We start from the raw sequence: 16,700 nt of genomic DNA on the forward strand, positions 1-16,700 counted from the left end.
GATTTGAAAAAGACATCGTATGCCTGATGTTTCACATTTTCCACAGTGCTGCACTGCAGATCTTCCTGGTGTCATGTGAGAGTGCTTCAGAACTCATGAAACCAAAGCCAGGAACTGGTGAGACACGCTGAAAGTCAGGACGTCTTGGCAGTGTTGACTTTGGGGAGGATGGAGGTTCAGTTAGCAGCATGTGAAACCTATTAACGTTGGGTTTGGAGGAAAAAGGCAAGGAGAAAGGAGGAGAGACAGAGTAGAAGGCTCAATTCGTGGTTTTAGTCAAAGCTTTAGGTTCCTCTAATTCCTAGAGATGAAAAGAGCTAAGCATTTCAGAGGTTTTGCTTAAAGTGAATTTGGATGTACTTCTGCATTTTCATTTAGCATTTAATATCCATAGTCTAAACAATTTCATTTGAAGTTGGATGATGAGCCAAAAGCCTATTGTTCTGCCCATCTCATTTGTTATAGATATATAATCACAGTGTAGCCTGAATGTTAAACAGTGTTTGCTGATATAGTATGTTATTAATTAGTTAATTCAGAAATAGCTTTGACATTAACTTGAGGATAATGTATATGTCTCAGACCAACTAGAAGTTCGGAAAAAAGGATATTTCTACTTCTCTGAAAAATGAGTCACGTTCTTGAGAGCTTTTTATGTTATAAAATCTGAGAAGCACTACATGAGGTTTATTTTTTTGCCATGAAGTATGATGGAAGACCAAGTTACTCTTAGATTTATAAATATCTGAATTAGCATCCTCATAAATGGCTATTTGTAGTCTCATCAGATAAACAAACATATGCAAACAGGAAAGACTGTTTCTCCTTAAGTTTTTGGGCCCCCTTCTTAAAGTGTTCATATTTAGATGAAGGTTAGATTCCTATTTAGATTGAAAATTTATTTAGTGTCTAATTAGATTTAGATTAAGGAGATAGTTAGATTTAGATTAAGAAGCAGGTTAAAAATAGCTTATTTAGTTCTATCAGGTAGGAATGCTTTGGGCTGCAACAAAAAGCAAGCCCAGATATTGCAGGCTTTAACAAGTAAGGGTCTACTTTACCCACATAATAGGGATTTCTAACATAGGCCATGTCCAGAGCTGGTTGCTATGTTAATGAGAACACGGGCTCTTTTTACCATCTGCTCTGCCATTCTTGGGGCATCAGATGATTGCTTCACTATTGTAAGATGGCTCCACGTCTCCAACCCATCACATCCACACTCCAGGCCTGAAAAATAGGAGATGTTGACATTAGCACCATCTGTCTCTTTTATCAGGAGTGCCAACAACTGAACAGAAGGTCTTCTGCTTGTATCCCATTCTCTCCAGCTCGGCCTCATGGCAAAGCCTAGCTTTGAGGGCAGCTGAAAAAGCAAGTATTTAGCTTTTCCCTTTGTTAGAATGAGGCAGTTGTTGGGGAAGGGCCTGGGAGTGGATGTTAGGCCAGCAGAAATCCATTAGCAGAAACACCACTGACCTGGGAAAGAGCAGCCATTAAATCAGCTCCAGACACCAAGGCCTGGAGCTTCACCCAGGACCTTTTTATCCCCCACATAGAGGACAGAGGTTTGTATCCACATAGGTAGAAATACAAGTAGCAATCTGGGTTTTCAAAGGCCAGTGGGGAAGTTTGGTCTTGATTCTGTATTGTATGGGACACTAACTGCTGTTTAGTCTAAAGATGAAGACACAGTGCTACAAGTTAAGTTATATAAGTTATAAACCAAATGTGCTTTAAAAAAAAAAACAAAACCAAGTGATGTTTATTTTAATGCTTATGTGAAGCAAAGAAGATTGACATGTTTTCAGTGAGACTGCATTTAAACCATGATGTTTCTTATAACTGTATGCACTCATTCATTCAAATATCAACTCATTCATTTAATCAGCCAACTCAGTCACTCAAATATTTTTTGCTGGTTTTTTCGGGTACTGGTATAGGCACTGGGGATACAGTGATGAACAGAAGCAGGCCTAGTCCCTGCCCTCATGTTAAATTACAATCATAATTAGTATTCTAAAATCAAGCCTGCGGAGAGGAGCAGGGGTGAGTCAAAATCCGATATATCAGATATATGCTGAATCCTGGGAGATCATCAGGACCTGATCAGGCAAAGGGGGAAGGGAAGATCAATCTCCAGAGAGAAATACACTCTTTCGGAACCTAGAACCAACCAATACCTCAGCATAATTCAGACTTTGAAAGAGATTCGCTGAAGAATATTTATTCCAACTTATTTGGGGGATGTTTATTTTTACTATGCCTAATGATAAAAATGTGACTGTTATGTTAAAAAATAAATAAATAAAAATATAATTTTTTTCCCCCTGTCAAAAATTTTAGGCCCAGCTGGTTAAGTGTCTGCCTTTGGCTTAGGTCATGATCCCAGGGTCCTGGGATTAAGCCCAACCTGGGCTCCCTGCTCAGTGGTGAGTCTGCTTCCCCTGCTCCCTCTATGCCTCCCCCTGCTCATGCTTATTCTCTCCCTCTCTCAAATAAAAGAAAAAATCATTTAAAAAATTTTATGAAAGCTCACATTTTTAACTCAGATGGATGTCTAACTCACTGAAGATGAAAACTATTTCATTTTAAAGGTGCTACCTATAAAGATGTGGTTCTCTAAGACCTTATTTATACTTTAAGCATGAAATGAAAATAAGTCAGTATCAGGAGGTTTGCCTTGAACCTAGTGTTAAGGCCTTCAAAGTCAGTATTGGTCTTAAAACCTAACAAGTTAGGAATTCTTACTTGGGCTACTATGGGCATCTCAATAATTATGTAGTTACTTTTGCCTGCTTGTGTTCATGCTTTTAATAGCATGTTTGTTTAATAGCAAAATAGAAACTTTACACTCTTAATAAGTGAATAATAACTTATTGATCATTATGTGGTAAGTATACTAAAACCTAAAGAACACATGAGTCTGAAAGTGTGGATGGAAGGGGAGAAGTTTGGAGAATTGGAAAAGTATTGGCTTAAATATTAGAAGAATGGAATTGCAGCAACCTGAAAATACAGAAGTTATATTTTAGAAAATGGAAGTGAAGGAGACCAGTGGGAAATGAGAACAGAGTTTGACAAGATTGTGAAGGGAATAGATAAGGAAAGGGGAGGGGACAGAGAAGGGAGAGGGGACCTGGAAGGAGGCAGTAATGAAGAAGGAAGACACCAAATTGCTTTGGCCAGTGACTGTCTCTGGGCAGACACTGAGAAAGAGGAGGGGATTTCATTTGGGAGCTTGGGGTCAGTGGCACCTGAGGGACCAAAGTATAGGGTTAGGAGGACTCAAACGACCATCCTAAACAGTAGTCTTGGTGGAGCTCTGCTCTTGTTTTGGTGCTGCGTAAAGTCAATATTTCTGAATCTACTCAGCCTGATGGCCTCACATAGAGCAGAGCTGACTTTTCCAAGGACAGACTGTAAATCTGGGCAGAAATCTGTTGCCACCAGCTGGTTCACACTGTAGGCCTGGACAGCAAACTTAAGGAGTGAAGCCACCCCCATCTCTAACCCATGACACCCCCAACTTCCTGACACAGACCAAGGGAGAAGATTGCCCTTTTCTAAGAGTTTGAGGCTTTCAAAGGCTCGTTTCAAAGTTTCAGTGTGGTCTTGTATTATTAAACTGCGCATGGTCAGCAACAGATCAATGTCTATTTCCTTCAGGTTTGAAGAATATAACTTGGAAAAAAGAATAAGGAGAGAATAGGGAATGAAATCTAATTCCTACTTGCAGAGAAGAGGTCATGCAAATTCTAGGCAGGAAATACTTCCTGCCTAGGAAGAATTCTAGGAAAATACTTCCTCTTTTAGCCTCTTTTAACCTCTACTGCATTTAAGAATGAATGTACAATCTTGAAAGGCCTGTTTGTGTGTGTTAAAACCATTAGTAGCTATATAGAAAATCAGAAAGCTATGGATCTTGCTTACATTGGTGGGGATACCTCCATGTAGCCCAGATGAGTGATTTCTGAATGAGTCTATGAGACTTAAAACACAAAGCTTCCCTCTGGAAAGATGTAAGGAATCCGGAGTGCCCAAGCCCATCAGACACTATGCAGCTTAAATACCCCTCAAGCCTCAGTATGGATTGAACAACACAAAGTTAAGGAAATACACACTTCAAGAAAGATTTTCCAAAAAGTTAATGAAGATTAACAAGCAGATTTCATCATGGAGGTTCTCTAAGAGATGGGCCCAGGGTAGACCTAAGTTATCTATTCCTTGTTAACTCCTTGGAGACTCTTCATTTGGAATCTGGACAGAATCATGCCCATAATGTAGTCTTAAATGCATTTCTTCACATATTTTTATTTCCTCCTGTTCCCAGTCTTTCACAGAATTTGGTGAATCCACACAAATGTGGATCATGCTTTTGTTAAGGGAGTAAAAAATGGAGCCTACTCTGTATTCCCCACTCTCTCCATGGAGACCCTGTGGAGTTAGCAGAATTACAACATTGAAACACCAATCCATTATCCAAACCCAAGATCTTTAACAAGGGGAGTGATGACCCTCAGTGAAGCTAGAAAAGACACACTTATTGAGATGAAAGTAGCTGTTGGACAATTTGAGTTGATCTAACCTCCCTTTCCCAAGTATACCAGAGGAAAGCTATCTTTAAGGGAAAGAGAAAATTGATCCTTGGTGTGACCTTTTTAAGACAAGGCCACCAATGTCTTGATGTTCCTCCTATTGAGAAATGGGGTTTATGTCTCCTTCCCATGAATCACAGTGTGCTTGAGTTGCTTTGACCAATGGAGTGTGGTGAAAGTGATCTATGACTTTGAAGATTAGGTCATGCAAGATCATGGGAGCTCTGCCTTGCTTACTGGCTTACTCTTGGAATTCTGAGCCATGCAGAGAGGCCATGTGTAGGTGCTCTAGTTAACATTCCCAGCTGGACTCACCCTCACAGTCACCCCAGCCCAAGGAATCAGTCATTTTTGCATGAAGAAATCTCCACGTGATGCCAGCTGTTGTAGTCAGTCTCAGATGAAATCCCAGATATTGTAGAGTAGACACAAGCCATGCCCATTGTGTTGTATCCAACTTCCTGCCCCACAGAATCTGTGCATATCATAAGATGGTTGTTGCTCCTCACTTTGGGGATGATTTGTTAGGTAATAATAGAGAGCTGGAACACTTGAGTTACAAATAGGATTTAACTGCCTACCTTCTGCTAGTTTGCCATGGTTCACATCCTCAGTTCTATTGTTTATTCATGCCCTAGGAAACTGTGCCTGTCTTAGCCATTGTGTCCTATAACAGTACTTGCTAAGGGTGATTTGATTGTATCAATTTACAGTGAAGTGTGTACTTTGCAAAAATTATGTAAATAGGGCTTCAAGTCAAGCTTTGGAAGAGAAGAATTAGTATATGGGTGACACCAAACCTTCAGAAAGCCTGGCATGTCCATAAAACCCTTCCAAAGGGTTACTTCAGTAAAACCAGTCCAAGTGAACCCTACTGTTTTGACTAGTAGTTGTTAAATCTGAAACAAGTGCCTGATCTGAGAACAGCTAACAGCAAACCTTAAATTGGCTAACAGTCTGTAAACTCGGGATGGCCAAGAGGAATAATGATGGTTAACTGTTCCAATACAGTTCTCTCTCTGGGAGCATCTGGACTCAAGAGACAGAGACAGACAGGGTTGGGGGTGTTGGTAGTAGAAGGTAAATAACTATGTGAAGAAACATGGAGGAAGCAAAAACATAAGTCCCAAGGTAATAAGAGCCATCTGAAAGAGACACCAGAGTAAACCAAAGTCATGAGTCACCAGAATCCATAAAATAAAGAAAATGGGGGTGGGGGGGCAGGTCAGTTAATGGTGTCCAGTGCAGCAGAGAAAGTAGTAAAATGGCACTAAGAGTCAATGAGTGCCAGTTTCAAAGAGGCTTGAAAGACAAGTCATGAGAGTTTTGTTTCATCCAAGTTTTTATCTAGGGACATAACTCTCAATATAAAACTGTTCCTATGGAGAAATTAATTTCTATTTGATCATCTGATAATAGGGTGTTTTATGATACTACTTCTAGGTATAAAGCACACACTGTATTTGTTTCCTACCCATTTTCCTGCTCAGTAAAATGAAACTGTCCAAAGGCTTTAGTGTGGGCTTGACAAGACGCTACAGGCACCCTCGAGCCCTGTTTCATTGACATCACTGCCAGAGCTGAAATTCCACAGTGTAAGTTCCCAGGAAACAGTGGCTACGGCCACAGAGTCCTGGCCCCACATCTTCACACAGCAACTTCCTTTATTTGCCCCTGTTTGGTTTCTGTAAACCAAGAGTAGGACTGTCACAAAGTGGCCAAGGAAGGGCCACACAAGGCCCTGGACGAATTCCTCAAACCTAACCTACAATGATAGTCAGCAGTCAGCAGAAAAGAGGTGGAAAAATTTCACATAGCCAGTCAATTCCATATCGATGTCAAGACCCAATATCACCAGAAAAGTCTGCTACGGACACACTTAGAGAAGGAGGCCACGCAGTTCTGAGATTGTATTTGCTCTGAACTGAACTCACTCTGATGTCTCAGAATACATACCAGGCATCTCTAATTATTTCCCCCAAGTAATCCATAAAATAGCATTGGCTTTTGACCAGCAGCTGGAGGATGGTGTTCATGGAGGCCAGTCTGGAGCAAAGAAGTCCATTTTCTACCCTGAGCTCCACATTCCAGTAAGTGTTGGAGAGATCCCAGAGGATGCCCCAACAAGAAACCCCACCCATGAGCAGCCTCCTCCTCATTGTGTGGAATCACGGAGACCCTGATTCCACACAACAGTACTGGGCCAACTTCCTGCTCACTGTCGACCTGGGCATAAAGTAAACAATTGGGCCTCTTTTAATAGCATCCTGTTGTTTGGCAGTCGTACACCCCTCCTAAAAGAAACCAGCCCCTCAGTGTGAGGACAACACAGGGTTTATCTATAAATGATTAGTTAATGGATAGGAATTGTTTGCCTAGACACGCTCTTAACCAAACTGGCAACTTCACATGAGGAAGAAAAAGAAGATTCAGAGCAGAACCAATGCTGTTGGAGTGGGTGCCTGAAAGTTTGGGCAGCAGATTGTTCCCTGCTCCCCCGCATGTCACGTTTCCATGAAGAAAACACGATTTCCTAACAACAGATAGGTGCCTCAAGAAATAAAGTAGGGTGGGGCCTGAAAATCCATCTGCAATACTGAGGATTAGTGGTGATTAGGAGGAACCCAGGAAGGGCCAATTCCTGTTTCGGGCAAACCAGGGGATTGACAGGTGCAGTCAGTGTTGTGTATACACGGCGGCAGAGAGGGAGACAGTGGCTTCCCTCCTGCCCCAGGGTTAGTAACGTGAGATGTCCTTCTAGGCCTGACCGGCATTCGTGGTTCTGTCCTTTGGCAATGGTGCTCCCTTTATGAATGTCCTTGGAGGAAATACAAACCTTCTCCTGGTTTTGACTGCTCTCGTGAACCCTTTGCCCTGCGTCAGTCCTGGCAAGGTGGTGCATGTCGCAGGTGCTATTTCACAGCTGTGACCTGAAACCTAACTGCCTCATCCTTGAAGAACGATGAAGAAGAAGTCACGCTGTAGGTCTGTAACCTCTGTCTAGGGCTCAAGCCAGTGCAGAATGTGGGGGGCTGAGGCTCCCAGTGCTGTGTGCATGCTCTCGGCCACCACCTGCTTTGCCTCGGGAAGGAAGCTCTAAACCCATGCTCTGAGGAAAGGGCACCTGCCCTCTGTCATGAGGGATTATGTGGAACACCCTCCCTCAGAGGATAGCAGCGCCACCTCTCTAGGCAAGGGGAATTTGAGGGCTCCCAGTATGGAGGTTACAACCCCTCAGCTCTCTCTGAAAGGAGAATTCCTAATGGAAGAGCCCAGTGTACCCGTCCATCCCAACTCCTGTTTACTTAAGGGATTTCCTGCCAGGAGGCTTCTGCTGCTAAAACACAGAGCTATGTTCTAGAAAGAGGACCATGACCTGGCCATGAGTGCTTGTTCATGGCAATCGCCTTAGGGTCAGACGAGTCCCTATACTTTTTCTTCTTCCTGCTGCCTTCCCAGCAAGGGCTGTTGTTCTTAACCTTTGTATTCAAGGCAACATGCTGTGTGGTGCGTTCTGCAAACGTGCTACTAGAAGGAAGCCGAGACTGCTCCCTGCTCTCAGGCATGCCGCCTGGCCACCCTCATCCCTCATACCCACACAACCCTCTCCCACAACCTGAGCACCATCGTGTCTGCCCAATGCCTGTGACTTGAGCAGGCCACCTCCAGCTCATTTTTAACTTAGTAACCATACCATCTGCATTGACAATTAACAGTGAAAGGGAATTCTTTGGCAGTTGAGGTAGAACCCTAAAGCAGGTGGTTAAGACCTCTGAGAATAGATGCTTTGGGCAGTTGACCTAAGAGAATTATGTTCTCTGTGTAAGAAGAATGAAATGAGGGAAATGAAGGAGTCAGAAAATGCCATGGCTGGGGACAGAAGCAGGAGGCCAAGTCTTACAGCATCAAATCCCTATCACTTTGGCGTGAGAAGGAGGAAACGAATCATTACCGGATAGTGCACATAACGTGAAAAATTCTGGTTGCTTCCTGCAGGTGATTTGATTCTCGTTCTGGCCTAGCTTCCCTCATGGGAATCCTGGCCTCGAGAGCTTGGCACTGACTCCTAAGCCTCAAGTAGACTTCAGAACATAGCATTGGACCTGAATGAGGCAGGGTCTCTCTTGTCAGATTGTCAGAGTGAACACCATTAAAACAAAACAAAACAAGACCAAACACCCTCAAAATTTCCATGGTTAGGATACAGCCCTGAGAGTAATTAAGATCAAATCCCGAATCCTCTCCTAGTGCCCACGCCTCTAATTATGTTCTTATATCCTGATTCTGGGCAAAGGATTTTGAAAAGCTCGAAGATCAATTACTCAGACCCATTTACATTGAAGGGGCCATGAGCTCAATCCTAGCACAAGTAAGTGGACTTGTTTCTCTGTCCCAGCTCTTACAGTCCCTGCTTGCCAGAGAGAAGCTTGCCACCGGCAGGGGTGGGTAAGACTATGGCCTTGGGGAAATAGCTCATCACAACTGACTTGACTGCAACCGACTCTGCCAGATATTTTATTGAATGCTTCCAGTGGCCCTTGGAAGTTGGTGTGTCTACCTCAATTTTGCATATAAAGAAATAGGTTCAAATAGGAGTCTACCTTCCAGTCACAAGTGGAGATTCCAAAGAGCAGCAAGACAAAGTTGCTCGTGAAAGCGCTTCATTAAGAGAAGTTCCCAGGAAAAGTGGTAAGGAGCTGGCAAAGTGGGACCAAGAAGGGAAGGGAAGTAGACCAATGAAAGGAGCAGTGTCAGGAAGGTCTTGAAAGTGAGCTCTAAAGACAGTATTAGAGTCTGTCTGGTCAGAGATGAGAGAGCAGAGTATACGCCTGACCCAGTCAGTTTCCTGCTAAGGGCAGCCCCCAGGGGGAGGTAAACTCCCAGGTATCCTTCTGCTCTGCTGGCGCATTGTTCCAGTAATCTGAAGGAGAACAAAGATAGAGGGGCTGGCCGCTGGTAAGAGCGCAGACTGAGAGCCAGTGCTTGCAAATGGTAAAGGGATCCAGGAATGGTGTGGAGTCCATGCCTCTCTGTGGAGACATACCCTTGTTGGGGACATAGTTACAAAGCTGTGGGTCTTCTGCCTCTGGTGGCGGCCCTGTTGGGCCTTGGCTACAGCACCATAACGCTCTGGGCTGGGCACTGGCAGGGTCTGTTCCAATGCTGCCGCAGGGAAAGGGGAAAAATCTGTTTCTACCAATGCCCCATGGCTACAAAGAACCTCAATTTTAAGCTTGTGCTGATAGCAGAGATAAAATGAGGGAATGGAAAGATGTCATCATTCAGTTTTAAATTCACAGATCCAGACTGTCCTGAATGCACTATAAATCAATTAATTTCTATGTTCCTGTCTTGTAATTAGCACATTCATACTGTGGGACACTTCCTTCTGTGATGGGACATATTTGATTTATTTTCAGAATTTTATCAATAGATTATGAAGAGATATGAATAGAATGAAGCTATCATTTGAATTGTAATAGTAATGATATTCTTATAATAGTCCTGATTATTAATGTTTAAAGTTACATTATGTTGCCATAAAATTTTTGATATCTCACATCAGTCAGGTATTTTTTAATCAGGTTTTTTTTGTTGTTGTTGTTCTGTACGAAAATCAACAAACTGCCACCTCTTATTAAAAGCACCATTTTCTTAAACATAAATATACAAATATGCCACAATTTTGCTGGCTTGCTGTGGCATTTTTATTTGTTAACAACGTGAAAGGAAGGCTGAGCTTCTCTCAACTCCAGGGAAAGCTGCAGATAAAGGAGTAATGACACACAGCCCTGGGACAGCTGCCTTCCCAGACAGAGAAGAAAAACCAGCAAGATGTCTGTCTCAGAAGGAGGGTGTCCCATATCCGTGCAAATGGCCATGAGCCAGTCTCTTCAGGAACTGTCAGGAAGTGTGGGGAGGTAATGTGTTCGGTAAATGTTGGCTGACTACATGAAAGGATGAAGCACCCTATAGACCCAGGGATTGGGGGGAATAATTCCAGATGAGGCATAGAACCTTTGAATCAGTAGAGGCTGAGGCAGGAGCCTGAGCTGTGGGTTAAAAGGCAGCACAAAGTGGGTCCTGCTGCAGCCTGGAGAGGCTCCAGCCGGGGGCTCCCCCGTGGCACAGCCCGGCTCCAGAACTTTGCAGCTCCGGCTCCACACCCACCGCAGGGGGTATGCCTTAACACCCAGGCTCTGCCTCCAACCTCAAGGCTAGAGGGCCAGACAGTCTGAGGGGAATGCTAGTGCCGTATACATTATTTATGGCAGTGGTCTCCAAACTTGCACTTAATCCTGTATATTTTTCCTAAATGATTTCAAATACATCCTTAATGTCTGCAGAACAGAATCTTGACCTAGATCTTTCAGTTGTCGGCTGACGAGGTGACAAATGTGTTATTTTTCCCCAGAGGGTTGTATCAGATTCACTTAATTTCAGTTTTTGGCTCAGCGCAAATCACTGCCCTCCCCTCCCCACCCCCCAGGCCCCAAATGAGTGTGAAGCACTGTCCCAGGTGCTGGGATCCAAAGATGGGTAAGACTAACTCCCTGCCTTCCAGAAGCTTACACTCCAATGGCAGAAAGAGCCCAAACATACAAGGCAAGGGTGGAGGGGCTGGGACAGATGAGTAAATGCAGGGATTAGCGTAGATCACAGAGGCCCCTCAGGCTAGAGTGCAGCTAGTTTCAGTCAGCTTTAAAAAGATGAAATATTATCATCCTAACTACCTGATCTACTAAGGGAAGTGGAAATTTCCAAGTCTAAAAGCAAAATCTCCTAAGGTGCAGTAGGAATGTATATTTAGAGCAGAGGCAGGAGCTCTGGCTGGTGTGGGAGACCTCACTGAAAGCAGAACTTCCTGTCAGTTTCCTTACAGACAAGCAAACCCTGAGTCATAGTCTCTGGTGCCTGTCACCTACTATAAAATCTGAAGGACTGGGAGGCAGGAACGGGGCCAGCGTGCATCCCGTCCATGTCTAAGCTCTACTCTCAGCCCTCTGAAAACTACCTTCGGAACAGAGTAAGCCACCAGCTCTTTTCCCCTCGTGGTAAACTCATCTCTTCTAAGGTGTCTCTTTGTCCTTCTGTCCGCCTCGCCCTGTGTCGCTCTCTTCCCCTGGTATCCAAATCTCATTATTCCCTGGTTTCACGGATCTACTTTCTCCTTTTGGCTCTGCTGCCCTATCCAGAGTGTCAGAAGCCGTAGATGCCAAGGTGGCAGAATCCCCACAAGGAGAAAGCAGAACTCTCCTTGTTTGTTCTAGTGTCCACTTTTAAGTCTCATCACTTCTCCAGTAGGAAGTTAGGCCCCCGAATATTAGTGACTCCCTTGTGCCCGGCTTAGCATTGCTCCCTTAGAGAGAGCTGGTAAGCAGTTCAAGTTAAAATGACTGCAGAATGAGGCCGTTCTCTACTCAGGTTATTGTTCAGGATCCTCTCATTTACATGGCCCGCTCCATTCACCTGAAATAGTGCCTTTCTACTGTACTGTGAACATTTTTGCCTCACAGCAAGTACAAACCACGGAGCAGACAAATGCTGATTAGTGCCTCTTCCTGACCGTGGCAAGAGCTGGGTTTCGAGGCAGCCCTGTAGATGGACGGCTCACAAAGGGGAGCTGCCATGGTCAGATCGTCAGAATGCTTGGGGTACGAGCTGTTCTGAACCCATGTAGGAGAACGGAAATGAGGGCAATTCTGATTCTATGAGTCCAGAATGGTACCTAAGATTTTACATTCTCGCACACGTGCCTGACAATACCAATATGTAGTCAAATTTGGGACTCATTCCTCTGGAGAATATAATTAGCTTCTCTTCCCAATTCAGAAATTGGCTCTCGTTTTGCTAGAACTCGTGGATTCTCAGACTCTCTGGAAGCCTGTGTTTACCCTCCAGAGGGAGCTGGGTGCTGGCATCAGCAGGTCTCCCCTGCTCTGTGCTGTTGACGGCCAAGCCTGGGGCTTGCTGCCCAGCCCATGGGCAAGTCCTCTCTTTCAAATTCATTATCCAAATGTGCAGAAATGACCATTTGGAGTCGCTCTCCTATTTCTCTGTGATGTGACACTCATCCAAAGGGATCATGTGTGGAGGAAACGTGCCCCTTTGACAGAAGGGTTTCGTCTTTCAAAGGGTCCCCCCTTTATCTGAACTATCAAATTGTTCTCGGTTCCATAAAAGCAGGACAGCTATTGTGATGGAAATTTATATACACAGTGTAAACTTTGAGTGTGTTTGTTGTTTGAAAGAAACTGCCGGGGACTAACCAGATCAGGTGTGTCCTGATCCTTCATTCAGGCGGTGGATTCAAAGGCCGAACTTGAAGCGAAGCCCTCCTCCCCCTTCCTTATTCAGGTTACAAGGGCACTGAGGAGGAAGCCCATGCCCTGGACCAGCTAAGCCCAGAGCAAAGCCTGATCTCCTTACCCTCTTGGAGTCAGGAGCCCCTGCTTGGTGGCGAGCACCTGGCTTGCCAGTGCTTTGGGGTAATAATCTCACTCTTCATCTTCTGGGAGAACTTATGAGTAAAACGGCCCTTTTTTGGTATTTACTTTTCTCACCCCACAGATGGACTTTTGCCCCCATAGACCACGTTTCCTAAGAGATTAAGCACTACTCCTGGTACACTTGAGATTGAATACATAAAGTCTGGTCTGTGGGCAGCGCCTCATGAGTCATATTTGATTGAGAGAGTTTCTGAGTAGCCACCACAGAAGACAAAAGTACATTTCTAAATTTGGTAAGAGCTTCAGGGTACAAGTAGGAATGCGTGAAGCACAAGTATTTAAAACATATTAAAGATATTCAGTCATAAACACAATCACAAACCTGAGGGGTTTTCAATTCCTGTGTCCCTTTTGCCAAAATTTGCAAGGATACATACTGCCCAAGTGTAGGTCCAGCTAGACAGTATCTGTGAGCAAGGTGGAGACATCCATTTTCTCAGAAAGTGTGAGCGGGAAGAAATAAATGGGAGGCTACAGGGTATAGCCAACAGCAAACTGGAAATTAGGAGCTCGGGGTTTGCAAACAGACCCCATCATCACTTGTGTCTTTGCACATGGATCTCAACCCCACATGCATTTTTCAGTGAATGGTAATAGTGAGAGAAGGCAGACCAGGGGAGTTTTAGGGATAACTTCACCAAGTCCCACCTTTAATAGATAAAGCAGCTGACTGCTAGAGAAGGTAACAGATAGGACCAAGGGAACAGCAATTCTTAGTGTAGCATGGGCACAATCCCACGCTTTCTGGGTTGTAATTTTTTTCCTGCACTCACTGTTTTATCACCCACCACATGGAAACATTAACGCTTATCCTACCTACCTCATAAAAGTCTTAGAAAAATCACCTGAGATAATATGTGGGTTAGATTTAATTATCTCTAATGTAAAGTGGTATTTAAAGATTATGTATTAGTTCTTTTCCAGTTTTCCTTATCACAAGGAATAGCCTCACTATCCGTCCTGTTACACAAGATACAGGCCTTGATACTTCCCTCTCTCACACCACCCCCTAAATCCAGTCCATCCAGTCCATCACTAAATCCTATTGAGTTTCTTCTAAAGGCATATTTGAGTCTGTCTACTTTCTATCATGTCTAACTCTCACCATGCTTACCTAGCTATGGTCATCTCTCACTCAGACTACTGCAGCAGCTTCCTAATTGGTCTTTTTAAATCCACTCTTACTCCCTAAAGTGAATTCTCAACATAGAAGCCAAAGGGTCATCAAAAATTCAATCATGGTCATGATCATTCCTGTTGAGAACTCTTTGATGATTGCCATTGCTTTTGAAATAAAATCAAAATCCTTAAGCCACTAATATAGCATTAAAAAATAAAATACTTAGCAACAAATTTAACAAAAGAAGTACAAAACTTATACTCTGAATATTATTGAAATTAAATAAAGGAAACCTAAATAAATAGAAAGACACCTCATATTCAGGAACCTAGAAACTTCGTAATGCTAAAATAGCAACAATCCCCAAACTCATCTACAAATTCAGAGCAATCACTGCCAAAATCCCAGTTGGTTTCTGTGCAGAAATTGACAGGCTGATCTTAAAATTCAAGGGACCTAGAACAGTCAAATTAATTTTGAAAAAGAAGAAATTAGTGTGAGGGCTCACACTTTCTGATTTTAGAATTTGCTTCAAAGCTACAGTTGTCAAAAACAGTGTGGTAGTATAAGGATAGATGTAGGCATCAACGGAATAGCACTGAGAGGAAGAACACCTTCACATTTATGGCTCACTGGTTTCTGACAAGAGTGCCAAGACAATTCAATGAGAAAAGAATAGTCTTTACAACAGAGTCCTGGATATTCATATACAAAAAGAATGATTTTAGACCCCTGTCTTAATACCACACACAAAAATTAACTCAAAATAGATCACTGACCTAAATTTAACAGGTAAAGTTTTAAAACTCTTAGGAGAAAATCTTTGTGACCTTGAGTTAGGCAAAACCTTGGTAGATATGACATTAAAAGCACAAGTGACAAAAGAAAAAAAAATAAACTGGACAATGTCAAAATTCAAAACTTTTGGGCTTCAAATGATACCATCATAAACATTAAGGGGACTCCATTGACTGAAAGAAAATATTTGCAGATCACACAATAATGGGCTTCTGTCTAGATTATAGAAAGAATTTATGATTCAATAATAAAAATAAAAGTGACCTAACTTAAAATGGGTTATGAGTAAGGGTCAGTAGAGTCAGTGTATCAAATTACAGGATTCCTAGAATAAAAGTTTTGCTAGGAGTTCAGAGAAAGGAACAGGGCATATAGGCTGGGAGAATGGGATTTGAGCCCTTCAGTAGGGGATTATTAAAAATATGATCTCCAAGTTTTAGGACCCAGTTTGTCCAGTAAAAATAAAATCACTGAGCTTGGCTTAAGGAGAGAATGATCTGGAATTCTGGGCATGGGCATCTTATTGGAAGAATAGAAAGGAAGCCATTGGGGCTGGGTGAGGGCATAAGGAAGATTAAGAGAGACACAGAGGGGAGGTTACAGGAGCCAGACTAATTAGGGCTTTTAGGCCAATGCACTGGCTTTGAGCTGTTCTCTTGTAAGATGGAAAGTCAGGTACACTTGCGTGGCTCAGTTGTTAGGTGGCTGCCTTTGTTCAGGTCATGATCCCGAGGTCCTGGGATCAAGCCCCACATGAGGCTCCCTGCTCTTGGGAAACCTGCTTCTCCTTCTGCCTGTCTCTCCTCTTGCTTTTGTTCCATCTCTAGCTGTTTCTCTCTCTGTCAAATAAATAAATAAAATCTTAAAAGAAAAAAAAAAGATGGAAAATCAGCAGTTGATTCCAAGCAGAGGGACATGCCCTGGCTTCAGTAGGACATCAAGGGCAGAAGCAAGAAGATCATGTAGGAGATAGTATGCAAAAACACAAGGGAGATAGAACAGTGGCTTGGTTCAGGAAACTGGTGTGGAAGTGGTGAGAAGGGGTTAGATTTAGACAACAGTGGGAAGGTAGAGCCAGTGAGATTTGCTTAGGTTTGGAAGCAGGGTGTGAATGATAGGGTTTAAAGATGACTCCAAGGTTTTCGCCTGGAGCAAAACCAGGCAGTGTATTGCCGTTTACTAAGATCTGGAATAAAATCAGTGACCTGGATTGGAGATGGGAGATCTGGAGTTTGATTTTTGAATTTGTTAGATTGGAGATACCCATACAGATAGCCAAAAGGAGAAGGCAAATAGGCAGCTTTTCAAGGAGAATGACCAGCATTTAAAAATATCTCCCAGAGGGGCACCTGGGTGGCTCAGTGGGTTAAAGCCTCTGCCTTCGGCTCAGGTCATGATCCCAGGGTTCTGGGATCCAGCCCCGCATTGGGCTCTCTGCTCAGCGGGGAGACTGCTTCCCTTCCTCTCTCTTTGCCTGCCTCTTTGCCTTCTTGTGATCTCTGATAAATAAATAAAATATTAAAAAAAAAAATCTCCCAAAGAAAGGGGAACCCTCCTACACTGTTGGTGGGAATGCAAGCTGGTGCAGCTACTCTGGAAAACAAGATAGAGGTTCCTCAAAAAGTTGAAAATAGAGCTTCCTTATGACCCAGCAATTGCACTACTGGATATTTA

The sequence above is a fragment of the Mustela nigripes genome, chromosome 12 (genome assembly GCF_022355385.1).
Source record: "Mustela nigripes isolate SB6536 chromosome 12, MUSNIG.SB6536, whole genome shotgun sequence".
Classification (NCBI taxonomy): Eukaryota; Metazoa; Chordata; class Mammalia; order Carnivora; family Mustelidae; genus Mustela; species Mustela nigripes.